The sequence below is a fragment of the Panicum virgatum genome, chromosome 5N, assembly GCF_016808335.1.
Source record: "Panicum virgatum strain AP13 chromosome 5N, P.virgatum_v5, whole genome shotgun sequence".
In the NCBI taxonomy this organism is placed as follows: domain Eukaryota; kingdom Viridiplantae; phylum Streptophyta; class Magnoliopsida; order Poales; family Poaceae; genus Panicum; species Panicum virgatum.
In genome coordinates this window covers 26,472,378-26,500,003 of record NC_053149.1, presented here as the reverse complement: position 1 = coordinate 26,500,003, position 27,626 = coordinate 26,472,378, and positions in this window count along the sequence as shown.

The window sequence follows — 27,626 nt, the reverse complement described above, 5'->3', positions numbered from 1 at the left end:
CAGTATAGCCATAAGGGGGGCAATGTTCAGTGCTGATCTGAGGGTGCTAGACACCAAGGGTATCGATGTGATTCTGGGAATGGATACTCTTGCCAAGTGGGGAGTCAGAATTGATTGTGCTCATCGGGCAGTTCACCTGACAGCATCTGATGGCCAAGAAGTGACAGTCAGTGCTTCAGAGCCTTCTGGATTTCTTCATCAGATGGAGGCTAGACCCACGGACGGTATTCGCGTGGTGTCTGAATTCCCGGATGTCTTTCCGGATGATTTGCCAGGTAAGCCGCCTGAACGCGACATCGAGTTTTCTATTGATCTTTTGCCTGGCACTGCTCCTATTGCAAAGCGGCCCTACCGTATGGCACCTATAGAGCATGAGGAAGTCAAGAAGACTATTGATGAGTTGCTAGCCAAGGGCTATATCCGTCGCAGCTTCTCACCTTGGGCTTTTCCATTGTTGCTAGTAGATAAGAAAGATGGCTCGAAGAGAATGTGTGTCGATAACCGGGAGCTGAATGTAGTTACTATCAAGACCAAGCATCCACTGCCCCGTATTGAGGATCACTTTGATTTGCTTCGAGGTGCTCGTATATTCTCAAAGATTGATCTGCGTTCGGGTTATTTTCAGCTGAGGATCCATCCTGGGGATATTCCGAAGACGGCATTCACTTGCAAGTACGGGCTGTATGAGTACACGGTCATGTCTTTCGGCTTGACTAATGCCCCGGCTTTCTTCATGCATCTGATGAACATGGTTTTCATGGATTATCTGGATGTCTTCGTGGTGATCTTCATTGATGATATTCTGATCTTCTCCAAGACAGAGGAAGAGCATGAAGAGCATTTGAGGCTCGTGTTGCAGAGATTGAGAGAGCATCAGCTGTATGCTAAGTTCAGAAAGTGCGAGTTCTGGATTGGCGAGGTTCCATTCCTCGGTCATGTCATCTCCAAGGGAGGTATTGCAGTTGATCCGAGCAAGGTGAAGGATGTGCTCGAGTGGGAGACACCACAGACGGTGAAGGAAGTCCGGTCATTCTTGGGCTTAGCAGGATATTATCGGAGATTCATTGAGAATTACTCCAAGATCGCGAAGCCTTTGACTTCTTTGCTAGAGAAGAATGTGGCATTTATATGGACTGATGAGCGTCAGATGGCCTTTGATGAGCTGAAGAAGAGGTTGACTACGGCGCCAGTCCTTACTCTGCCAGACCAGAGCAAGAGGTTCACGGTGTACTGTGAAGCTTCGAAGGATGGTCTTGGTTGTGTTCTGATATAGGAGGGCAGAGTGATTGCATATGCTTCACCGCAGTTACGTCGGCATGAGCTGAATTATCCCACTCATGATCTTGAGTTAGCCGCAGTTGTGCATGCTCTGAAGATTTGGAGGCATTACTTGTATGGGCAGTAGTGTGATATCTACACTGATCACAAGAGCCTCAAGTATATTTTCATGCAGAATGAGCTGAACATGTGGCAGAGGAGATGGTTAGATTTGGTCAAGGACTATGACCTGGAGATTCACTATCATCCGGGGAAGGCCAATGTTGTGGCAGATGCTCTGAGCAGAAGAAGCTATGTCAACATGGCCGTTGCTTTCTAGATGCCTCCAGAGTTATGCGAGGAGTTTGAATAGTTGAGTCTGGGTTTCTTGCATCATACTTTTAGTTCAGGCTGTGCGAGAAAATATGAGGATTGCACAGAGCAGGCAAAAGAGCTATGCAGATGGCAAACGGAGAGACCTAACTTTTAGTGTTGGTGATCATGTATACCTGAAGGTGTCTCCAATGAGAGGAATCCGCAGGTTTAATGTCAAGGGGAAGTTAGCACCTCGGTATGTTGGTCCATTCAAGGTGCCAGAGAGGAAAGACGAAGTTGCTTATCGCCTGGTGTTGCCCACCAGCCTCTCAGGAGTTCACGATGTCTTCCATATATCTCAGCTGAAGAGGTGTCTGCGAGTACCCGAGGAGCAGGCACCACTGGATGGAGTAGATGTGCAGGAAGATCTGACTTATACTGAGCATCCAGTGAAGATTCTGGAGACATCAGAGAGGGTTACGCGGAACAAGCGCATCAAGATGTGCAGAGTTCAGTGGAGTCATCACAGTGAAGCCGAGGCTACTTGGGAGCGAGAGGATGAGCTGAAGAAGACATATCTAGATCTCTTTGCTAGCCAGCCCAGCTAAATCTCGGGGACGAGATTTCTTTAAGGGGGTAGGGTCTGTAACACCCTAATTTAAATTCCAGCATTTATTAATAAATTTAATTGGCTTTACTTAATTTTCTAAGGTTTATTATGAAGCCTTGCATTTAATCTAATTTTATTTCACAAGTAATTAAAATTTTATCATAGGTTTAATTTTGTTGTTGCATCATGCTGGATTATTGTTTTATTTGTTTGAGTGCTAGAGTGAATTCAAATTCAAATTTGAATTCATTTGGTTTTAGTTTGAGTTAGTTTGAATAAGGAATAGGAAAATAGAAATAGAAAGGAGGAAGAAAATAGGAAGGAACCCAGCCCAGCAACCCCGGCCCAGTTACCCCTCTCCCCGCGGCCCAGCCTTCGCACCCCGGCCCGACTCCCGCACCGGCCTAGTCTTCTCGCGCGTCGCCTGGCCTAGCTAACCCTGTGCGCTCGCGCGTCGCCCGCGTCCCGCTGACCAGTGGGACCCACTGGTCATCTCCTTCCTCCCCTTTCCTTCCGGTTCCACGCAACTGTCGCCCGGTATCACCGGTGAGTTCGCCGGGATCCTTATCCCGCTGCGCCCCACCGCAACCTCCGCCTTGGTCCCTTTAAACCAAACCGAGACGCCCCTGCACCCTATCCACCTCTGCCGCCACTCCAGAACCCTAGCAAGCCGCGCGCCTAGCTCACACCACCCCGCTGCGCCTCCACCCCGGCAGAGCCTCGCAAGAGCACCGCCGTGCACCCGGGAGCTCCCCAAGTCCTTTGCCTCGGAGCCCCGGCCCCACCTCGCCGGAATCGCGCCCGAATCGCTCGACGGTGAGTTGCGCCGCCCGCTCATTTTCTCACCGCCGTCGACTCTAGTGCCTATTTGACCTCTGGACCACCTTCACAGAACCCGTGCAGACCGGATCACGAGTTCCAGGAGCCGGAGCACGCCCTGCAGCGCCACCTCCCCATGCTCCGCACCATCCTTGCCGCCGGACGCCGCCGTCACGCCCTCTACGCGGACCCCCGCTCGATTCAAACTCTCGGTGAGAACCTACACGTCATCCCGTTCCGTTTGGCGCTAGAACTGGTAGGCCGCAGCCCCTAGGGCCTCTAGAACTCTGCTCACCGGCGACTTTTCCGTCACGCCGAGCCGCCTCCGTCGTCGAACCCACCGCTCCGGCCCTCCCCGAGCCCAGCAGAAGCCTTGGGTGGATCACGCATGTCGCGGTGATCATTCCAGGACAAAACCCTAGACAAAGCAACCCCTGAAACCCCGGAAACACCGAACTCCGGCAAGCTCAGTGCTGCGCCGCCACGAGATTCGTCGCCGGCGGCCGCCCACCGCCGCCTCACACGCCCCTTTTCACCCCAGCCACCCGATCTATACCCGACGCTCCAGATTAGATCTAGGTTCCTTTAAATCTAAGTCATCGGATCTTGAACCAACGGCTCAGATCCAATCTTACCGGTTCGCCCTGGCACTTTTGTTAAAGACCCCTAGGTTTTCTTGAAATGAACCCGCAGTCCTAGTGTATTGAAAAATAATTACGGTTTGGCCCAGTTTTTAGCAGTTAACCAGGGCTTTTCTCAGTTTAGTGCCCGCAGTCCAGAGCCTTTGGTTTTGTACGTTAGCCTCTGGATATAACCTTTAATTACATTTTAGTCCTTGGTTTTTGCCCAGAACCCCCTGGAACTCCAGTTTTCTTACAAATAGGTCCCTAGAACTTGTTTTTGGCCTAGATTTTGCGTTTTAGCTCCGTTTTAGGCGTTCTTTATATCCACGCGATCATTGTAACGCGTAGAATAGTTTTAGACTAGTTTAGTGTGCTGTTTTTATGTATTGATGTACTGTTTCTTAGCTTTTGTTAGTGTTTTCTTGTATGCTTATTGTGTGCCTTGCTTTTGGCCATGTGTTCGTGAGTAGACGTTGATCCATCGGAGGAGCCCCAGTACCAGTACCCGGAGCAGCCTCCATCTTCTGAGCAGTTTGAGCAGCAGGAGCAGTACGAGGAAGGCAAGTATAACATGAACAACCTATCACTTTTAAATACATTTTCATACTGCATTTTAATATTGTATGCCTATAAGGATTTCCTAGCCACTTTATATCCTTTATATATATCCTTTGGGTTGCATTTTGGTTAGTTGTGCTAGGTGCCGTGCTATAACACACTTGGTCCTTTTTAATTAATTTGATTAATGGTATATGCAACTTAATTCTGAGAGTGGCCCTCTGTGTGGCTTGAGTGGCTCACGTCTCGTTAAAATTGGTTTTGTTAGAAACATGGTTTAGGGGGCCAGCACAGTGCTTACTGCCTGGTTGGCCACTCTCCATAAGGACCGGTTCATAGAGCGACAACCTAGGACAACAGCGCTACCACAAGACTGGAATGGGATGGTCTTGGCTTACTAATTAGGTCATTTTGGTTCGGGAGTAACTTACCGATGGGGCAAGAGGGGAGTCGAGCTTCAATGGTGCCCAGGCTACGAGGCTTGGTCTGCGTACCCCTCGAGGTGGGTACCATCATTGCATTGCCTGAATCCTTAGCGGTTACACCTTACCAACGTGTCCTTTGTAACGGCCTCGTAGTGAGTTTGCTAGTCATCTCACCTAAGGAAGTGTGATGAACAACTAGCGTAGCTCACGACTTGTGGGTAAAGATGTGCAACCTCTGCAGAGTGTAAAACTAGTATACTAGCCGTGCTCACGGTCATGAGTGGCCCAGATCCTCCTTTTGATTAGTGGGGTTATCTCCTTCCGACGAGGGGGGTGCCTCTCGGGGTGACCTTGGTGGTTTCGGTTTGGTTCTCAGTAGTAACATGATTAATCTTGATTAATTACTATGTAACTGGGTTTATGGTAATTCATCAACTTGTAGTAAATAGCTTTAATAAAATTTTGCCAAGACTTAAAAGCTAATGCAGTCAGTCAGCCAACCTTAGAGCCTCATAGTTTGTGTTATACTTGTTGAGTACAAGTTGTGTACTCACCATTGCCTACTCTACTCTTTTTCCTCTTGGGGATACTCTACTGCTGCTCAGTTCCTGCCGACGCGAGGGAGTTCACTCAGCGCTACCAGGACTATGAGGACTTCTAGGCGTTCGTCTCCCAGTCGACGTCCCTGTGGCGCCCTGCTCAGCTTCGGAGAGTTTTTATCGTATTTGTACTTCGCTTCCGCTGTATCAGACATTTTTTTCATTAATGTAATAAATAACATTCGTACTCGCTTTATTATTTCTTTTTATGTGATATGTGCTATGATATACTTTTTATTCTGTTGTATATACGTGTGACTTGATCCTGGCACGTATATGATTGCTCGGTTTATGTCCTTTTATAAACCGGGTGTTATAGCCCGCGACCCGCCGCCGGACTCGACGCCGTCGACCCTGAGCGCCGTCCCAACCTGACCCAAACCTCAGTGCGCACCACCCCATTGCCCGCTATCTTTTGCGCTAAGTTAATTAGACGGTGTGCCACCGTAGCTGCTGGCACGACGTGCTCCGGCGCTCCGCCGCCGCGCACGCCATGTCTCCGCCGTGGCGGATGCCCCGCACCGCTACACGAACTCGCGCTGGCCTTGCCCAGACTTATGTCGGCTTTGCATGTGCACTAGCACCTTTTGGCGCCCAAACCTGAACCCAGCACAGCACGAAGGCCGCACGCCGGCGGTGTCCGCCGTGCAACTTCCGCACGTCCATCGATTACACCTCCATAGGCCTTCCCGAGCCCAGCTGAATGCCCAGGTGCTTCACGCGTGCCGTGTAGGTGCTTCCAGACCCCAGCCCCGCTCGAATCCGTCCCGGGAAGGCCGAGTTCGGTCTTCTCCGGTCGAGCGCCGCCGCGGGAGCTCTGCCCTGGCGAGCTCCGCCGCCGCCCGCGCGCCCAAATTCCCAGAGCCACCCGATTCAGATCCAACGCACAGGATTAGATCGGGCTCCCTTTAGATCGGAACCCCCAGATCTCGATACAACGGCTGAAATCCACCCGTACCCCTTCGCCCTGGCCATTTTGTTAAAGAGCCCCTCAACTTTTCCATATTCAACCCGCAGTCCATCTGTATTCAAAAATATTTCCAGTTAGGTCCTGTTTTTATCACTTTAGCCCTAAACTTTCCAGATTTAGCACCCGCCGTCCAGTTAGGGTCTTTTGCATGCTAGCCCTTAGATCTAATGTTTATTTATGTTTAGGCCCTCGGTTTTTGCAGGAAAAACCCTAGAAACTTAGTTTTTCTCGCAGTTAAGCCCCTGAACCTTGTTTTAGGCCTAGTTTTCGCGTTATAGCTCCGTTTTAGGCGTTCTTTATATCCACGCGATTGTTGTAATGCGTAGAATAGTTCTAGCATAGTTTTGTTTGCTGTTTTCATGTATTGTTTCTTAGTTTTGGCTATTATTTGCATGTATGTTTACTGTTTTGCCTTGTTTTTGGCTATGTGTTCTTGAGTAGACATTGATCCATCTGAGGAGCCCCAGTACCAGTACCTGGAGCAGCCATCTTCTGAGCAGTTTGAGCAGCAGGAGCAGTTCAAGGAAGGCAAGTATAACATGAACAACACCTATCATTTTAAATACATTTTCATACTGCATTTTAATACTGTATGCCTATAAGGACTTTCCTAGCCACTTTATATCCTTTATATATATCCCTTGGGTTGCATTTTGGTTAGTTGTGCTAGGTGCCGCGCTATAACACACTTGGTCCTTTCTAATTAATTTGAGTAATGGTATATGCAACTTAATTCTGGGAGTGGCCCGTTAAGTGGCTCACGTCTCGTTAAAAATTGGTTTTTGTTAGAAACATGGTTTAGGGGGGCCAGCATGGTGCTTACTGCTGGGTTAGCCACTCTCCATAAGGACCGGTTCATAGAGCAACAACCTAGGACAACAGCGCTACCACAAGACTGGAATGGGACGGTCTTGGCTTACTAATTAGGTCTTTTTGGTTTGGAGTAACTTACCTACGGGGCAAAGGGTGGTAAGCTTCAATGGACCCTGCTCCTCCGGCTTGGTCTGTGCTTGGTTTGCGCACCTGTGCTTGTACCCCCGTGAGGTGGGCCCCATCGTCGCCGATCCAACTTTTCGCGTTTACGCCTTACCAACGAGATTCTTTGTAAAGGCCTCGTAGTGTGTTTGCTAGTCATCTCACCTAAGGAAGTGTGATGAACAACTAGCGTAGCTCACGACTTGTGGGTAAAGATGTGCAACCTCTGCAAAGTGTAAAACTAGTATACTAGCCGTGCTCACGGTCATGAGCGGCCCAGATCCTCCTTTTGATTAGTGGGGTTATCTTCCTTTGGTTAGGAGGGTTTCTCCGGGTGGGTTGGTTTGGTTTGGTTCTCAGTAGTATCATAATTAATTCTGATTAATTACTATATAACTGGGTTTTATGGTAAATCATCAACTTGTAGTAAATCGTTTTAATAAAATTTTGCCAAGATTAAAAGCTAATGCAGTTGAGTCAGCCAACCTTAGAGCCTCATAGTTTGTGTTATACTTGTTGAGTACAAGTTGTGTACTCACTCTTGCCTACTCTACTCTTTTTCCTCTTGGGGATACTCTACTGCTGCTCAGTTCCTGCCGACGCGAGGGAGTTCACTCAGAGCTACCAGGAGTATGAGGACTTCTAGGCGTTCGTCTCCCAGTCGACGTCCCTGTGCTGCCCAGTGTGACACCCCGGCCCAGGGCTTAATAGGATTAATAGGATACTCATACCAACAAGTTGCAACTTCTTTTCCGGAAGCCGGTCTCCAAAGAACTCCGAGGTTAAGTGTGCTTGGCCCGGAGAAATTTGGGGATGGGTGACCGACCGGGAAGTTCTTCCCGGGTGCGCACGAGTGAGGACAAAGTGTGCAGAAAAAACTGGTGTTGGTTTGTGAGGACAGTCTATGTCCTAGAAAGTAGCAAGATGTAAGCGGGCCCGGCCTCGGGGAGGAGGGACGTTACACCCAGCTTCCGAGAGACTTCGTATATGTATTTTATGCTTCCGCTGTATCAGACATTTTGTCATTAATGTAATAAATAACATTCGTACTTGCTTTATTATATCTTTTTACGTGATATGTGATGTGATATATTGTTCATTCTGTTGTATATACGTGTGACTTGATCCTGGCACATATATGATTGCTCGGTTTATGTCATTTTATAAACCGGGTGTTACAGAACAACTGCTCGAGTAGATCCGAGTTTGGAGAGGACATCAGCTCCCACGTTGTTGTCGTGATCTACATGGTGGATTTCCAATCCTGAGAACTTGTTTTCGAGCTTTCTGATTTCTTCAACGTATGCGTCCATTATTTTTTTTGTTGATGTCCCATCCTTTATTGACTTGCTGGACGACGAGTAGAGAATTGCCAAAAACAAGTAGTCGCTTGATGCCGAGGGAAACTTCTAGTCGAAGGCCGTGTAACAGTGCCTCGTATTCAGCTTCATTGTTTGAGACTTTGAAAAAGATTTGGAACACATGCTTCAATTGCTCTCCCTTGGGGGAGATGAACAAAACTCCCGCGCCGCCTCCGTCGAGCTTGAGTGAGCCGTCAAAGTACATTACCCCATGCTCTGGAATGTTGTGAGGTGCTGGGATTTGATTTTCCCGCCATTCAGCTAAGAAGTCGACTAGTGCTTGTGACTTGATCGCTGTTCTTGGCTTGAAGTTAATTTCCAAGGCTCCCAGTTCAACTGCCCACTTTGAAATCCATCCAGTGGCATCCCGATTGTGAAGTATATCCCCCAATGGGAAGTCAGTTATTACTGAGATCTTGTACTCATCGAAGTAATGTCGAAGCATCCTGGAGGTGATTAGAATTCCATACAGAAGTTTCTGAATTGATGGATATCTAACCTTTGATTCAGAGAGTACTGCACTGATGAAGTAAACTGGTCTCTAGACGCCGTAAGCGTGGCCTTCCTCCGGACGTTCGACTACTATCGCCGTACTGACTACATGAGTAGTCGCAACGAATTGGCGGTGACTGGAGATGATGTTTGAGGCTCTCGAGTGCTTCCGCGGCTTCTGTAGTCCACTCGAATTTATCTTGTCGCTTGAGGAGCTTGAAGAAGGGTAAGCCCCATTCGCAAAGCCTGGACAAGAACCTGTTCAAAGCTGCCATGCAGCCTGTAAGCTTCTGGAAATCCTTGATAGTAGCTGGAGCATCCATGGCCATGATGGCGTTGATCTTCTCTGGATTGGCCTCGATTCCTCGGTTGCTGACGATGAATCCAAGTAGTTTTCCAGAGGATACGCCAATGACACACTTGGTTGGGTTGAGTTTCCAGTGAAATTTTCGGAGGCTGTTGAAAGTCTCTTCCAGGTCAGTAATGAATTGATCCTGGGTCTTAGTCTTGACGACAACGTCGTCTACATAGGCTTCGACATTGCGATGTAGCTGATCAATGAAGCACAGCTGTATCGCACGCTGGTAAGTTGCACCAGCATTCTTCAACCCAAAGGACATGGTCTTGTAGGCATATGCCCCGTAAGGGGTGATGAATGCTATCTTTATTTGGTCTTCTTCTTTCAGGACGATCTGATGGTACCCTGAGTAGCAGTCGAGGAAGGATAATAGGACGCATCCTGCTGTGGAATCGATTAGTTGATCAATGCGTGGTAGCCCGAAAGGGTCCTTTGGGCAATGCTTGTTTAGATCGGTGTAGTCGACGCACATCCTCCACTCGTTGTTGTTCTTATTCTGGACAAGTACAGGGTTTGCCAACCATTCGGGATGGTAGACTTCCTTGATGAACCCTATTGTGAGTAGTTTCACCAGCTCCTTTTTGATGGCTTCTCGCTTGTCCGGTGAGAAACGCTGCAACCGTTGCTTCTTTGGCGTGGCTTTAGGGTCGACTTTCAAGGCATGCTCGATCAACTCCTTGGGCACCCCTGGCATATGTGCTGGCTTCCACGCGAATACGTCTCGGTTGGCCCTAAGGAAGATGACGAGCTCGAGTTCCTATTTGTCGCCCAAGGCTGCTCCGATGATGCTGGTTTTGGAGTTGTCTCCCTCTTGTAGCTGGATAGTCTTGGTGCCCACGTCACCAGTTGGTTTAACCGATGACTGGCTTGGCTTCTTGGAAGGCATCGACTCCTTAAGTGAGAGTTCCTTAGCAGCAGCTAGTATTTCGCTAACAGAGCTAGGGACCCGGATTGTGGCAGCATGGTCTATTGCTTCCTTGTCGGATTCGAAGGACTTGAGGAGGTCTCCACGTAAGGAAAGTACTCTTGTATTGCCTGGCATCTTGAGGAGCAGGTACACGTAATGTGGTACTGCCATGAACTTGGCTAGCGCTGGTCTTCCCTAAATAGCATGGTAAGAAGATTCGAAGTCGGCTACATGGAATTTGATGTACTCTGTCCGGAAGTTCTGTTCTGTACCAAATGTAACCGGAAGAGTAACCGAGCCAATTGGTGTAGAGGAATTCCCGGGGACGATACAGTAGAACGGGGCCTTACTTGGAGTGAGTAGACTCATATAGTTGAGGCCCATCTTAGCTAATGTGCTTGCGAAGATCAAGTTGAGCCCACTTCCGCCGTCGATGAGTACTCGAGTTAGCTTGGAGCCTTGGACCACTGGGTCGAGTACTAGCGGAAACTTTCCAGGTTCAGAGAAGCTGGTCCATTGATCTTCCCTTGAGAAGGTAATGGGGACCTCGCTGTATTTCAGTGGCCTCTGAATTGATGGCTCGACTGAGAGGATTTCTCTGAGTAAGAGCTTCTAGGCTCGCTTGGAGAAGCTGGGATCTCCTCCAAATATGATATTGATGATGTTTTTTGCTGTTGGAAACCATCATGGTCTTTCTTGTCGTCTTCTTCGTCTTTGTCCTGTTTTTTCTTAGGAGTGTCTGCAGGTGCCGACTGGAAGGATTTGCATAGGATCGTGCACTCCCACATTGAGTGGCTGCTCTTGGGATGAATTGGACATCTCTTGTTATGAAGAATCTTGTCAAACTAGTCCTGCGGTTTGTCACCCTTCTTACCACGCGTGGTGCGATCCAAAGTGCCAATAGTGTCGTCAGGCTTGCGCTTACGCACAGGATCCCGCTGGTTACTGGGCCCTCCACGGTCGTTGTGGTGCTTCCCATTGTTGTCGTTGTTACGGCGTGGGAAGCGACTGCGTTCTTTTTCTTCTTTGTCCGTCCAGCGCTGCATCATGTCTCGTAGCTCTACTACCGTTTTGGGGCGATTACGCCCAAAATCACGGTACAGAGACTGGACGGTGATGCCGCTCTGGAAGTAGTCGATGACATCGTCGGCGGCGATGTTGGGGATGGTGGCTCTTGTGTCGAAGAAGCACTTGACATAGGATCTGATCGACTCGCCTTGCTCCTGCTTGCACATGGACAGGGCGTGACGAGTAGCTACTCGATGTAGCGACCCCTGGAAGTTGTCGATGAAGGCCTTCTTGAGATCATCCCACAAGTGTATGGACTCACGCGTCAAGCTTTTGAGCCACGTGAGAGGTGCCGGCTCCAGGGCCATCGGGAAGTAAAGGACCTCAGTGTTGGTGTCGCCCCCTGCAACACTAACAGTGGTCGAGTATAAACGTAACCATTGAGCAGGGTCTTGCTTGCCGTCGTACTTTTGGATGTTCGTAGGCTTGAAATCCTTGGGGTACTGGATGTTGTCGAAGACTCTGCTGAGGGCTTGGAAGTGATTGGAGTTGTCCGCAAGCTGCGATCTGCGCCTTGCGTTGATGATGTCCCGTGCGTCCATTATGGAATCGGCTACCTTTGCCCTGTTGTGCCTGCGGATGTTGTTGTGATTTGGCAGAGACCCAGGGGCTTGGTTTGCCGGCTGTTGGCCACCCCTGGGGCGATGGCTGCTCGCGACTTCCTGATCCTCTTCATTTCTTTAATTTTGCTACTGCAGCTGTTGTTGACGATGATGTCCTCCGGGAGTACGGCTTGCTTGAGGTATGACTGTTGCAGTGGCCCTTGAATGTGTACCATGAAGCGAGGACAACGGATTTTGTCTCTCAAGTTGTTCCACGGCATTCTTGGTAAGATGTATGACTCATCCCATCTCCGGGTTTCGAGGCATCTGCATGAGCCGCAGGGTTGCTTCTGCCATTGCAGCGATCGGAGTCCTGAAGACTGGATCCGCGGCGTTGTTGAAATCATCGTCGAGGTTGCACAGGGGAAGTTGGGCACACTCGGCTGCTCGGGTCCTGCATTCTCTTTTACGTTGGTTTCTTGCCCTGCGAGCTGTGCGAGTGGCTTCATCTTCATCTTGTGGAGCGTCTTGGGTCAGATTGTCTGCTGAAATCTAATCCAGGGCTTCATTTGGATCATGCTGACTACCTTCAGGTTGTTGGATGATCTCTGGAACCAAACATTCACGGGAGAAGCTTTCTAGGTCCGAGTCGAAATCAGCTAGGACAGTTTCACCGGACCCAATTTCCCTCTCGGTTACGAGGGGAGTGCCGTGTTGAAACGGAAGATCATCAATGCTGGCAACTTCCCAGAGGTTATCGAGTAGTTCTGCAAGGGTATGATTTCGGCATGACTCGAATTGGATTTTTGCCAACACATTGGTGATGAAATCCAAGCTGTCTTGAGATGACTCGACTGGATCTGGGTATACGTCGAAAACGGGTGCCTCCCGGCTGGCGGTGACTGAGTGGTTTTCGATGCGTGGAGGGTGATCCAAGCTATTCTCATAAATGGATCTGATCATCTGTTTGTATGTAGATGATGAATTACGCAACCCGAAGATGTGTTGGGCAGCAGGAATCTCAATCCGAGTAGAACTCGGTTCGAGATTGATCTGAGTCTGAGTGGAACTCGAGTTGTCTTCAAGTTTTGCCTCGATATCCTGGCAAGGTCGGGAAGCAACATGACGCCGTGATCGGCTGATCCAGCGAGTTTGTTGAATTCTTCCGACATTACGATCTTTGGCGCGGGTGAGGTGGTTGGGTGGCTGTCAAAACCGCCCGAACCATTGGCGACACAGACCCACGAGCCAAAGACGAAGGTGGCGCCATGGTGCTGAAAGCAAAGGTTGCCATCGAACTCGCCAATGAACTCGTCGATTCCCCTACCTGGCGCGCCAGCTGTTAGTGTTTACCACCAAGCCTGCTCAGGGATACCCTTAGCAGTAAGGTTTGTAGGTAGGGATCGACTGCTCTGGAACTCAATGGTGCAAGGAAGACAAAGATTTAGACAAGTTCAGGCCGCGAGTTGCGTAATACCCTACGTCTTGTGTGGTTGTTTGTATTGCCTTAGGTGTTGATGTTTTTCGAGGGGGTCTCTGCCCGCCCTTATATATCCGGGGAGACAGGGTTACATGGAAAGTCCTAGCCGAGTACAGTTGGAGTCCTACTACAACACGGTCGGGTAGTTTCCTTTGTACTGCAACTAGTCCTACGCCTATTCGGGTAGTTACAAAAAAGGTAAGATACATCCATGAGCAATCCCTTAATCTAAAACATTCTATGCTTATAAGCAGTTCCGCTGCCCCGGGTCTGATAATCGCAGCAGCCGCCACCGCCACCACTCAATCTGGCAGAAATTTTTGCCACCCAAACTGAGTTGCTTCGCCAAATTGTTCAAGGGTAGCAGATCCAGCAGCAACAAGATGGGCACAATGTCCATCAACCTCCAGCTGTGAGTTATTTGGATTTCTTGGGAACTCAGCCCCTCTGTTCAACGTGATGGAGGAGCCCTTGGATGCAGATGCTTGGATTCACACAATCGAGTCCATGTTTTCTCTACTTGTGGTGCCATGTTCTGATGCAATTAAGGCCCACATTGCCGCGGAGCAACTTCGTGTTACTGCTTGCCTATGGTGGGATGATTATAATGCCATGCTCCCGGCTGATCATATTGTCACCTGTGATGAATTCAACACTGCATTCAGAGCCCATCAGGGGACTGTCACTATTCTCCAATATGCCCAGAAATTCAATGAGTTATGCCGGTACGCGGGTTATCATGCTGACACTGACGTTAAGAAGCGTGATTGCTTTTGTCGAGGCCTAAATACCAAGCTCAAAGAACGTTTGAACCCCAACAAGGTAGACACATATTATGAGCTGGAGAACTTGGCTATTACTCAGGAAGATTGCATTATGGTTCATCGTGCTGAGAAAAAGAGGAAAGCACCCACTGGACCCTCTAGTGCTCCGCCATAGAGGTATCGCTTGGTGCAAACTGTTACACCTCAAGTTCCTCAGAAGGCCCCTCAGTAAGGGCAATGTGTTTTTAGGCCTCCACTACAGCAGGATCATACTATACCCCCTACTCCTCAGAAAAAATGGCCCAAGGACAAGTGCTTCATCATCCCTTCATCCGACCAGCACCAAGTGTTGCTTTAATTGTGGGGATCCGAATCATTTTACTCGAGAATGCCCTCCTGCTAGGCATCCTAATTAGGGCCAAGGCTCTGGGCAAAACAAAAAGAACAAGGGCAAAAGCAGACTGTTCAAGTGACGCAAGCAAAGCTTAATTTCACTTCACTTGCTGAGCTTCCCGAGGGTGCACCAGTTATGACCGGAACATTATCGATCCACAACAAGCCTGCAATTATATTATTTGATTCCGGTGCATCACACAGTTTCATTGGTGCAAATTTGGGTGCAAGACTGGGATTGGATTTCTGTCACACCAAAGAATCATATATGATGTCAACATCGGGTGGTAAAATTGCTTCCAACCAAGTCATTCGGCTTGTACCAATCAAATTGGGTAGCATAATCATTAGAACGGATCTTATTCTACTACCACTTGAAGGCATGGATATTATTTTGGGAATGGATTGGATGACTCAACATCAGGTCATACTAGATGTTTCCTCAAGAGCTGTTGAAATAAATTCGCCAAAAATATGGAACCGCCACTCTCTATTTGCCATTTCAAGATTGCATAAATTCTTGTACCTTCACCATGCTCGAATCCCAGTTAGAGAATATTCCTGTGGTATGCGAGTATGCCAATGTTTTTTCGGATAACTTGCCAGGCATGCCACTAGATAGGGATATTGAGTTCATTATTTAATTGCAGCCAGGCACTTCACCTATCTCAAAGAGACCCTAAAGAATGCAGCTTAAAGAGATGGCAGAATTGAAAATTCAGCTCCAAGAACTTCTTGATAATGTCTTTATTCGTCCAAAGTGCTTATCTTGGGGTTGCCCAGCTCTCTTTGTGAAGAAAAAGGATGATAGTTTGAGGTTGTGTGTTGATTACCGGCCTCTCAATGTGGTGACAATCAAGAATAAATATCCACTTCCCCGCATTGATGTTCTCTTTGATCAACTGGCTGGAGCTAAAATTTTCTCAAAGATTGATCTTCATTCCGATTAGCATCAAATCAAGATTAGACCTCATGATATTCTGAAGACTGCTTTCTCGACAAGATATGGGCTTTATGAATATCTGATCATGTCGTTCGGCCTCACAAATGCTACTGCTTATTTCATGTATCTCATGAACTCGGTTTTCATGCCAAAGCTTGATAAGTTCGTCATGGTTTTCATCGACGATACATTGATCTATTCCAAAGACAAGGCAGAACACGAGCAGCATTTGCACATCATTCTGTGACGCCTCCGTGACCATCAGTTATATGCTAAGCTCTCTAAATGTGAATTTGGGCTGGATGCTGTGAAATTTTTAGGTCACACTATTTCCAGTGAAGGCATATCAGTTGACCCCAGTAAGGTACAAGAGGTGATGGATTGGAAATCTCCTATCTCAGTTCATCAGATTCGCAGTTTCCTCGGGTTAGCTGGATATTATCGCCGCTTTATTCTGAATTTCTCCAAAATAGCTAAGCCTATGACGGAGCTGCTGGAGAAAGGAGTAAAATTTGTGTGGGAAGAGAAATGTGAAAGAGCTTTCCACATATTAAGGGAACACCTGACTGCAGCACCAGTATTAGCTCAGCTAGACAACAGCAAGCCATTCGTTGTTTACAGCGATGCATCTGGTATTGGTCTTGGTCTTGGCTGTGTCCTTATTGTTGACGATCCTTTAGTCAGAAATGGAACCGTCAACTCCTATATCTTATCATGACATTTAATCACCAAATGTAGTAATAGGGCTTAATTCTAACCAATTCCACGAGTTTTGGTGATTTTTGGTTTGCTAGCACCCATACGTGAAATGAGACAAAAATGTACACAAGACACATCACAAAAGCACAGAAAATCCAATCATGCATCACACTTACAAGAAGGGCCCATTTGACAGAGAAAATCGACGTACAAAGCCCTGGCACCGACATACACAAGATGGGGTCTACCTGGCAGTGTCCAAGACGAAAGGCGGCGCGAGAGGTGGCACCCGGGGAATGGCCGAACCCCGGGGTCGCCCGACTCCGTGGTGGCGCCAACTGGCTCGAGCTTTGGCGGGAAGATCATCCTTATCCTTCTGAAGGCGGGGCCCAATGTTTCCATATCTAATTCTGGCAGGAACCAACCTCCTTGGGCTATAAAAGGGGCCTCCCTCACCCCTCACAACACAACACAATTTGGAGAGAAGAAGTAGAAGGGGAGAGTCCACCTTTAGAACTATCTTGTAGAGTAGGCTAGGGAGTGTGTGAGAAGTCCGGAGGAGTGCCAGAGTTGTCGGCTTCTCTCTGCTTGTACCTCGGTGGATACGAGCCTCTTTCGAGTAAGTATCCGGGTTATCGTCTACTTGGTGAGTACTTATTTGAGTTAAGCTTTCGTTATCATTTGCTTGCGGGATCATCGTCCATCCTCGTGACGGTTGCTCTAGTCTAAAGGCTCAAGTCTTGGACAGAGTCGGGGCTAGAGTAGTAATCGATAGCTAGAGGTTACCGTTGTTTGCGTACCTTCTCCACGGTCTGTCGGGGTAGGTGGTAGGTGGTGACAACCCTGTCCGTCCTTGTACTCCCCCACGTGAGGGTTGGGTGTAGAGCTAATAGCCGGATACTCTTAGCAGACCAGGAGTAAGCCGGTGCCCGAAGCAAGCAAGTGAGAACTGGTTTACCTCTGTTAAGTATCTCTTCTCTTAGACAACCACACTACCCAAAGGCCACCCTTCTCTCTTCCTTCGGGTAAACTAGCTAGAAGGCTGTTACACTCCCGTTCCTCGTGGAAATTACGATACCCTGAATACTTCCAGGTGAAGTGCTACAACAATATTTTCATGCACTTGTGGATTTCTCTGTGAGAGTTAAGAAATAAACACTTATGCAAGAAAATTGGGTTATCGCTTATGCTTCCCGAGCTCTTCGACCTCATGAACTCAATTACCCAACTCATGATCTTGAGCTAGCAGCGGTTATTCATGCTCTCAAGATTTGGAGACACTATCTAATGGGTAATCATTGCAATATTTACACTGACCATAAGAGTCTGTCAGACCCGGGGCAGCGGAACTACTCATAGGCAGAGTATTCTAGAGTGAGGGATAGCACATAGAAGTACATTACCTCTTTTGTAACTACCCAAATAGGCATAGGACTAGCTGTAGTACCAGAAAACTACCCGGTCTGGTTGTACTTGGACTATAACAGTACTCGGCTAGGACTTTCTATGTAACCCTGTCCCCCAGAGCATATAAAGGCGGGTAGGGACCCCCTCAAAACACAACAACACCTAAGGAAATACAAGCAACCACACAGGACGTAGGGTATACGCACTGCTGGTGTCTCTTATGCTCAATCTGAATAGGTATTCTGCGTGCACAGAATCACCGGTGTAGCACTTCACCACGGAGTATTCTGATGTATCGTGAAAATCTTCAGGGAAGCACTATGGTAAATATATCATAAATCATAGTGACAACTCTTACTGAATCTATCAACCGACTAATTCAGTAGGGGTAAGCCAGATAACAGATAGGATAAATGGCCAGTCTATGACTATCTGACACACAGGAGACTATATACCTTAGAGAGGTAGCACCTGGGAGGACAACGAGCGAGAAAGGACACCTAAAACACTTCTAAACTACTGAGCTAGCCTCACTAGAACTAATCTAAGCTTCTGTCTTGATGCTGACAACCTGGAGCTTACTTCGGCGGCCTAAGAGAAGGACTCAGAAAGGGATGAGAAGGGAGTCCGATGTCCTTCGGCAACTACTGCTATGAAAGCACCCGAACGTGGTGGACTACAAAGGATGGACAAGGCTATCACCACTTGCCGCCTATCACTGCGGTACCATGGGGTGGAACACACTTTCTAGCTAGCACTGAGTTAGACACCACGTCTGCTCTCGGTACTAGGATATCTCTTGAGGCCTTCATGAGAAATCACTATGCCAAAATTGCAGATTGGAGATGCGGAAAAACATGCATCGGAGACAAAAAAACTCGCGTCACCAAATTTTCGTCACCGATGTAAATCACATCGGTGACGCGGATTTCTCGCGTCACTGAAGACCTCTTATTGGAGACACGTTTCTTAATTATCCGCGTCACCTATAAGGATTAACAGTGACGTGCCTCATTACTCCCGCGTCTCCAATGTTGGGTCATTGGAGACGCGGATTGGTAACTAGCGTCTCCTATGATGAATTAAAAAAACAAAAATTAATAAAAATAGGAAACAGAAATTAACAAAAAATAGGCCAAATCTACATATCATATAGTTCCTCTGATCACACATACATATGTGCATACATTTGTGCTCATACATACATCACAGTGCCTCCTCTATTCTGCTACCTTATTTTCCAGCGGTTCCTAACACTACTTATCTGAACTAATACATAAGCTGAACCCAATGGCGTTCTACAAGAACTAAACCTTGACTTTTCACTTTGAGCCATGTTGGTGAATACTACTTACTGGTTAATCTGATAGTTTCGATCCAGAAGTCCAGAAGCATACCTTCCTGCAAGTAATCAACAGTAACATATAGGTTAGATGATAACTGCTAGCAAGGTTTATTTCAATTTAGTTTAAGGATGGTATGGAAGCATCAACAGTAGCAGTAAAAAATAGTGAACAAAATACTCCAAAGAGCACAATAAACAAGCTTTGAATCTACAAAGCCACAAGGGACAGAAGATCAAGAAAATGCAGATATAGTCCTCAAAAAGCCAGAGATTCAGCAGATTCATTTGGGAATTTCTACATAGAAACAAAATGATCAAATTTCTTAACTAGAGCATGGGTAAACTGTGGCCTTATCAATTCGGAAGTGAGCAGGCAAGCTGCAGGCTATTACGTCAACTAATAGGGCACTTAATTACTGTGACAAAAAGTTGGTTCACATAGTAATCAAGTACTAGACTAATAATCAATAATGAAGTGGCAATGAACATTTTGCCCATTACAAAATCAGAAGTAGGTGGCTTACTTGGCTTATATCTGTGGAGCTTGATTTCTTTGATAGCAAGCAACCTGAAAAATAAAATATCAATGCTAGAGTCACGCATAGTAAACAGACATGCATAGCAAACTCCTTGCGAGACAGGGAAAACCCACTCACAGTTTGTTTCTTCCTGTTTGCATCTTGAAAGCTTGAGTGTTGAGAAAATGCTGGATGGAAGCTGACATGGATTGGGGGCACTGCCCTCATCATCAGTTTGCCTCTCACAGCATAACTCCTACAGGCCACGAACCCTGCAGAGACAGCAAGGTCATTGTAAGCATCTAGGCCCTCAAGGTATGTTTCGGTGATTAATGACAACCATTATTGTGACTAATGAGTTTGTGCAGCTTAATGAATTCTTATCGCTCATTGGATCATATGTTAAAGAGGCCCCTCAATTTCATTATTCAAAAATGCGATCTCGGTATTCAACTCAAATATATATCAAGACTAAGGATCTTTCTAGTCCTAAGTGTCACAAGATTGAGAAGGACACTTAGATTAGTATAGGTTTTATAGTTTTGTAGAGGTCGCACTATTAAGAGGGGTTAAGGCCAAGTAACTTGAGCAAATGACATGATCTTTCAAAAATGGATGCACACTATGGTCACTCAGGTTCTTAAAAGTTCAAATAAGTGGTTTTCAACTTATATCTCAAGAATATTTGGATTTCATTCAAAACTCAAATCAGAAAAGACAAAATCAGAAACAAGTCTATACACCGGTTTGACCGACGACTCCAATTTTCTATACGTCGGTTAAACGCTGTCACTGAAGCATGGACACAGAGTACACCGGTTAAACCGACGATATTTGAAATTAACATCGGTGTAGTTGTCCAGAATGTTGGTTTTCCAGGGTTTTTTAGGCTTACACTCACCGGTTAAACCGACGATGGATTTGAGTTAGCGTCGGTGCAGTTGTCCAGAGGGTTGGTTTTTCAGTTGATCAGTGGACAACTACACTCACCGGTTAAACCGATGATACGTCGGTCAAATTGCTCGAGCTGTAACGGCTAATTTTTCAAATGGGCAGTTTGCATTCATCGGTTAAACCAACGATGACTTTTGGAGGGCCGTCGGATTAACCGGCGTTACGCAGTTTTCTGACAGTTTTTCTCCAACGGCTATATTTGCATGTGCTGCCTATATATACCCCTCCAATGGGTCATTTTAGAGACTCTTGACACCAGGCAACACTCATACACTCATTATATTGTTGAGAGCCACCTTGAGCTTCACATTCCACTCATTTGATCATTCAATCATCCAAGAAGCAAGTCTAAGGACTTGAGTAGGGAGAAGCTTGTGTGCATCCTTTCTTGGTGATCGGTTCTTGCTCAAGTGAAGGCCCTAGCTTGTTACTCTTGGTGATTGGCATCACCTAGGCGATCTTGGTGATCGGGGGTGATTCTCTCGGAGCTTTCTAAGGATTGTGGGAGCCCGGAGAAGAAGATTGTACGTGGCTTGAGCTCCACCACGCCGGGATGGTGAACGGAGACTCTTAGTGAGCACCCTCGTCTCGGTGACTTGGGAGGTGACAAGACTCTTAGTGAGTGTCACAACGTGGATTAGGGGTGTATGCCAACACATCGATACCACGGGAAAAAATCCGGTCGTCTCTTGCCCACTCTTTACATTCAAGCACTTACTTTCATGCAATTTATTCATGTGCTTGACCCTAGAGATCATAACTTAGCTCTACCTTGCTTAGCTTTATATCTTGTTGTATCTTTTATAGCTTGTGTAGGTTGCTTAGTTAACCGGTTGGTGAATTGAGCCTTACTAATATTGTATAGGTTAAGGTTGCTTTATTTTGTTTTAGAAATTTGAAAAAGGCCCAATTCACCCCCCCTCTTGGTCCATCGATCCTTACAGTCATGCTTTTAAGCTAAGCAGCAACACAAAGGAAGACAAGTTAAGTATGTCAAAGCTCGGCTTTGGGAATAAAAGGAGAAGACATTGAGTTAGCACTAGCAAGCAACCAGGGCTGGAGAAGTATAAGCACGAGCACATAGCATTCTCATATTTTTGGAATAATATTTACCTCCCTGTTTGTCTGCTCAGCACCTTATAATTGGCTTATAGTGTTCATTCCACGCTGGAGAAGTATGTATGATGACATCTGTGCACGGACCAAGACCCATAAAAATTTACATCATTGTAAAGCTTAAGCAAGAGTGCGCTAAAGCATAAAAAGAAGTTTTCTGTAAGTACAATACCAAAGCCTTATCAACATACTCTTTTGCAGCAAATGCAGCATCAGCCTGCAAAACAAAAGATTTATACACAAGAATTGAAGTCAACCATCAATCATCATCGCAAGATTGAAATAAGAACTCCAACTTATCAACATACAGAAGGGTAAATATAGAAGTAAAAGGTAGCATATGGGAGTCTTATGCAAACTACAGAAAGTGATTGCTACATCAAGATATATAATCAATACCTGAACTAGATAGACTTGGTCCTGCTGGAAAGGGTTGCGACAATGTGATAAAGCAGCAGCATAATGATTCATATCCAAGTAAACTTGCCACATGTCACGACCCTCATCAGAAGTGGAAATCTAAATGATAGATAGCATCAGTTATGCAAAACTGCAAATCAGGAAGCATTTATGACATGACCCAAAGCAAGAAATAAAAAGTCCCAAACCTGGAATATAGAACTTTCATCATATGCATAGAAAATTCCTGTAGATGCATCACTACAGAGGCCAATGATTCCTCTTGAAGTTTCAGGTGTATTGTCAACTACAAGTTCCTCCACCATCTGCTGGCTTATTCTATTCACTACCTAAAAAATTGAGGTTATGCATTGGCTTTCTAAGGAAATACACAACATATATGATTGAACTAATGAGCATACGGCCCCTCTCTCATGCACACTTCCCACCTTTGACCAAGCTGACAAAGAAATAACGATTTGCAACCATGCATGCCTATCATCGTTATCTCACTGACAGGTGGGGTTCACATGAGTCAATGATATATGGGTCCGATGGTATATATCTAACTTTTGGATCTTCTAATGGTACAAATCTAATTTTATCAAGAAATAACGAATTCATCAAGCCCACGCACACAGGAGCAGCATCACGCAGACAAGACAATAATTGAATTTGACGGTTACCAGCTCCAAGCCTAGGATCCGATTCGGTCGAGCTGGGTCACACAAGCTGTAGAACTCGTTCACATCTGCAAGTACGCCAAGCAACAGAAGCTGCACGGGGTGAGACGGGAGATACGGAGGAGAGGCCGCGCGCGAGACGGAAGTGGGGGTATGCCCTCGTGTACCGGAGGTGAGCGCGCGGACGAGGCCGGCGCGGCGGGTGATGTAGTCCCTGTAGATTTCCCATCGGCGGCGGCGGCGAGGCTGGGCAGTGTCGGCGGCGCCTGCAGTTGGGGAGCAAGGCGAGGGGTTCAGGGTCAGGCCGGCGATCTGACCTCGTCCGCGGCCTCCCCTCCATGGATCTGTAGTGTGGAGATCTCGAGAATGCTGGGAGGAGGCGGCGATTTGGAGAGGAGGGTGGGGCAACGGCACTAGGCAGCGGCGGCTCTCTCACCGGCGGCGCTAGGGCGTGGAGATGGGGCGGCTCTAGCGCGAAGAGAGGCGGCGGCGCGGAGCGGAGGGAGGCTAGGGTTAGCTATCGGTATTTACCTTCGTGAGCGCCTGTTTTGGGCCGGCTGAAAGGCCGTGGCGGCCTAGGCCCAGGTTGCCCATAGAGTTTCTACTCTGCCTGCGTATAAATCCAAATAGGTCACATTGGTGACGCGGATGGAAGAAACTACGCCACTATTGTGTAGTATTATCGGTGACACTGGTTTCCAATACGCGTCACCGATTGTTGAGGTGTCTGTTTTGGTGACGCGTGTTTTTCACACACGTCTCCGATTACCCGATATAGGTGACGCGATTTGAGCTTCCTCGGCTGTAGCTGGTACATAGGTGACGTGGCCGGTTCGGACGCGTCACCAAAAGTTTTTTTGGTGACGCGGTTCAAATCAGTGTCGTCTAATATGATGTCTTCTTTGTACGATTCTAGCATAGTGAATCCCCCTCAACCTAATGAACTAACTTGAGTTTACTAGTCCGAGCGAGAAAACCCGTAAGACAAGCTCCGACAAACAATGAAGGTAGGAAAAACAGAAGGAAAGGAAACAGAAAACTGTACTAAGGAAGCAGGGAACGTGTAGGAAGCAAAGGAAAACAATGTATGAAAGAGGAGACGGGGAGAAATAGGTTCAAAACAATGAAGGTAGGAAAAAAAACAATGTGAGAACAAAAAGACTGAAAGATGGAGGCGACCAGGGGGGAGTCAAAAATTTCGGCTGAAAGAGCGGTGAAAAGGAGCGCAGGGCACAGTAACAGTAGGGATCTATCGGGGGAAGTAACAGTAGGGATCTATCTAGCCGTCGACGAATGATCGAACGGTGAAACTTTTTTTGGGTTACGTGGATAGGCTAGCCTGACGGCTAGGGTTGAAAACGATTGGGCTAAATCCCGTTCCATTCCGCCCCGATTTCTACATTTTACCCGCTCGTTTTTGTATTTTCGGACAAATACGAAATTGGTACGAAATACGGGATATCAAATTCAAAAACGGGACGGAAACGGTTTGGCTTGTATCCCGATCGTTTCTGTATTTCTCATATTTTATTGGGATATCATGTTTTTACAAATTCGGTATATACCGTTTTTACTACTATGTGTGTGACTATGGCTATGAATTCATTAATTCTTCTATTTGAGTGCGGGCTTGTTAGTTGAGAATATATATTGCACTATTATGTGTGTGGTTGTGAACTTGTTTGTGAGGCTGTGAATTATTATCATAGTTTACAATTACTTGTATTTGTCTATTGTTTTCATATACTTATATCCGGCTTATTGGATGATTGGGTATCGTACGGGTCGGTGTGTTTCCGTTTTGCTTTCCATAGACTGTTCGTTTTCGAGATTCGTTTTCGATATCCCGTAAGTCTGTATTCATTTCCGTGTTCGACTATTCCGTTTTCAATATTGTTTTCGTATTAAAATGTAAAAGTGAAAACGGTAACGGGGTTATCCCGACTGATCCCGACCGTTTTCAACCCTACTGACGGCATGGCCAGGGCGTTTCATATATAGAAATAAACTGCATGTGTGTCGCACGTGTCGGTTCCGGTCCCGTACGTGGCGCTACCATTGTCCGTAACGTGCCGTGATCCCCAACCAACCTTAGACTTCGGTACGGAGTGGTCAAGCTCCACAAAGCAAAATTGAAGAGAGTAGATGTGGAGGGCAAAAAACTAAACAGGGAGCCATTTACGTTTTTTTAGTATAAATAAATAAATGTTGTCAATGTATTTCCATATCTACTAGTAGTTGTGTGAATGGTGTACCTACTCATCTATTTCTAGGTCACACGTGACACCCGGTCGAATATCAAAGAAAACACCCGATTTGATCAGTCATATCACAAATAAAAAATCGGGCGTTTAAACAACCTGAACACACGTATTGGTACACACATAAATCCATTAGTGCGTAACTAAATAAATAAATTATCAAAAAAAGTAAAAAAATATAAACTTTAGACGCAAAGATAAATGCTTCAAAATAGTTGTATATACATTGTAAATCCTACTACTAGCCCCACTGCGGAGCTAGAGATCCATGAAAAGATACACAAGAGAAGAGGCAACCTGCCAGTAGCTAGAAAGTAAGAGCAAGAGAAGAGGATGAACTAATTAAATGATGTAGTGCATAAATGTTTCAGAATATATATACCACTTGTATGCCACAGAACGGGAGATACCGCAGAGCACACGTGATAAAAGTTTTGAACAGAACCGTGAGTGTGATTTACTGATGTCAAGCGGCCAAAGAACAAACTGAGAGCGATACGCCCCTCTCACCACTTCGTCATGCAAGGCCGTCCGCTGAAATGGCCCATGTTACAGGCAAAACTAAGCTATACACTACCATAACATAAAGTTGCGTGGTAAAAGTAAATCCAGCTGTAGAGTATCTAATCAAGTGGGGATTCAGTCCCACAATCCAGTTCTTTGAGGACTATCTGCAAAACAACTTGAAAACCACCACACCTGTTCCAGAAATGGCAAGCAATCAGATAGTTGGAAGTTATGGCTATCACATGGAGCAGAACTAATTTTATAAATGCAGTATTTAATACTCCCTCCGTTCCAAATTATAAGTAATTTGGAAAGGGGGAGTATTTCAAAACACTAGCCTCATCATTTTTTTTATATGGTGTGAGTCGTGACTCCTGAATCCGTGATTGTGTGTTTCTTAAAAAAAATCATGCTCGAGTTCTAAAAGATAAGGTAAGTTTAGTCTGTCAGAAATGTGAAAAATTTAGTACCTTAAAGGCTCTGAAAGTCTACACATTCTGCGCCAATGAGTGATTGCTTCTCAATCAGATCTCTGAACTTCTGCCTCTGCCTTTTAAGCAGCTTCAGTACCTTGCTCCGATCACTTGATACAGCAGCAAGATCTATTTCAAAAGAGCACAGGAATAGCAATATAATATTGTTAACATGCAAGTAACATTAATTCAAATTGGATACCCTGGAACTTACATAGCTGGAGAATCATAACCGTGAGAGAGGTTACCTATGGGGGTCAGGAGACGTTTTTTGTCATAGAAATCCAGAAACGCGAGAAGGCCTAGAAGCTGTTGAGCAATCTCAGACAAAGATAGAGATTTGTGTTGCGGGTCCTGCTCCTGGTACTCTGCTGCCAGGTCCAGCAGATGTTTCTGCTCTTCCATTTCTGTCATTGGAAAGCTCTTCAGTAGTGACCTGAACAATGGACGGTCAATGACCTTGAGGATGGCTTTTGCAATGTTATAATGACCTGCAATTCACCCATAGCAATGGTTATTCGGGGATTATGGTCTACTTATATTGAAAACAAAGTCAGCAAGTACTGGGAAACCAGTTTACAATAAACGCACCAACAACTACTCTAAACCTGACACCACACAAAGACAAAAGGATTAGCTGCAATCGTAATCAGCTACCAATGTGCTACTACTGCTCCCCTGTTACCTACTGCAGCGCATTGCTGGTGCTCTGCTGCGCATTGCTGCTCCTTCCTGTACTAGCGCTGCAGCAACAAATCATATACATGGTGCATATAAAATATTCATCCAACAAATCACAGTCCCCTATGTACAATAATATGAGTCAAAGCTGAAACTGGAGCCAGCATAGCAAGCTTGCTTTGGCATGACATTTGGAGAGAAGACTGTATTCCTCAGCTATCTTATCCAGAATTGTTTTCTTTTGCAAAAAACAAGACAATCTCAGTTGCTGAGGCTAAGATAACTGACATACAAAAATCTCTATCATCTACCTCTCCCAGAAGAAGCCTACAGCCAGTACTTGGCACTTCAGCAGAGCCCGATGCCATACAGCTATCTGATGCTAAGGATACTTGGAGTTATATATGGGGATCTCACCTATTCTCTTCCTCAAAAGCTTACAGGCAACTAAGTGGTCATTCCAACATTCATGCTGCTTTCAAATGGCTTTGGAGGAGTTCTTGCCGAATAAGCATAGAGTCTTTTTCTGGCTGATTCTATAAGACAGGCTGAATACTAGAGGCATGCTTAGAAGAAGAAACATGGCAAGATTTCAATTGTGTTCTTTGTAATGGGCAGGTGGAGGAAACAATTGAACACTGTTCATATCATGTCCATTTGCTTGTGAAAGCTGGAGCTTAATAAATCTGCAGGTCAATCAGAGCATGGATCTTTTCCAAAACTTGGAATGGCTTAGATTTCAGATCAACCAAAAGTTTTTCATGGAGATCATTATCCTCCTTTGCTGGGCTATCTGGATGAGCAGAAATAATCTCATCTTCAGATAGATTCCTCCTCCTACTCAGGAGTGCAAGAACATTTTCAGACTGGAGTTAGAGCTGATGCTATGCAGATCAAAGAAGAAATACTTCAAAATAATTCAAGAATGGATAAATGACCTACTTTAATTTGGAGACCCCTTGTGTTCACTCTGCTTCTCTTCACATTCCCTTTCTTAGTCCCTTAGTTGATTACTCCCCTGGATCCCCCTTTTTTTTGTTTATTGTTGTTGTTCTTTTTTTTCAGTAGGGCCACCCTGGCCCTCCTGATCATTCAAACAAAAAAAAAAGAAACAAGCTGTTGCA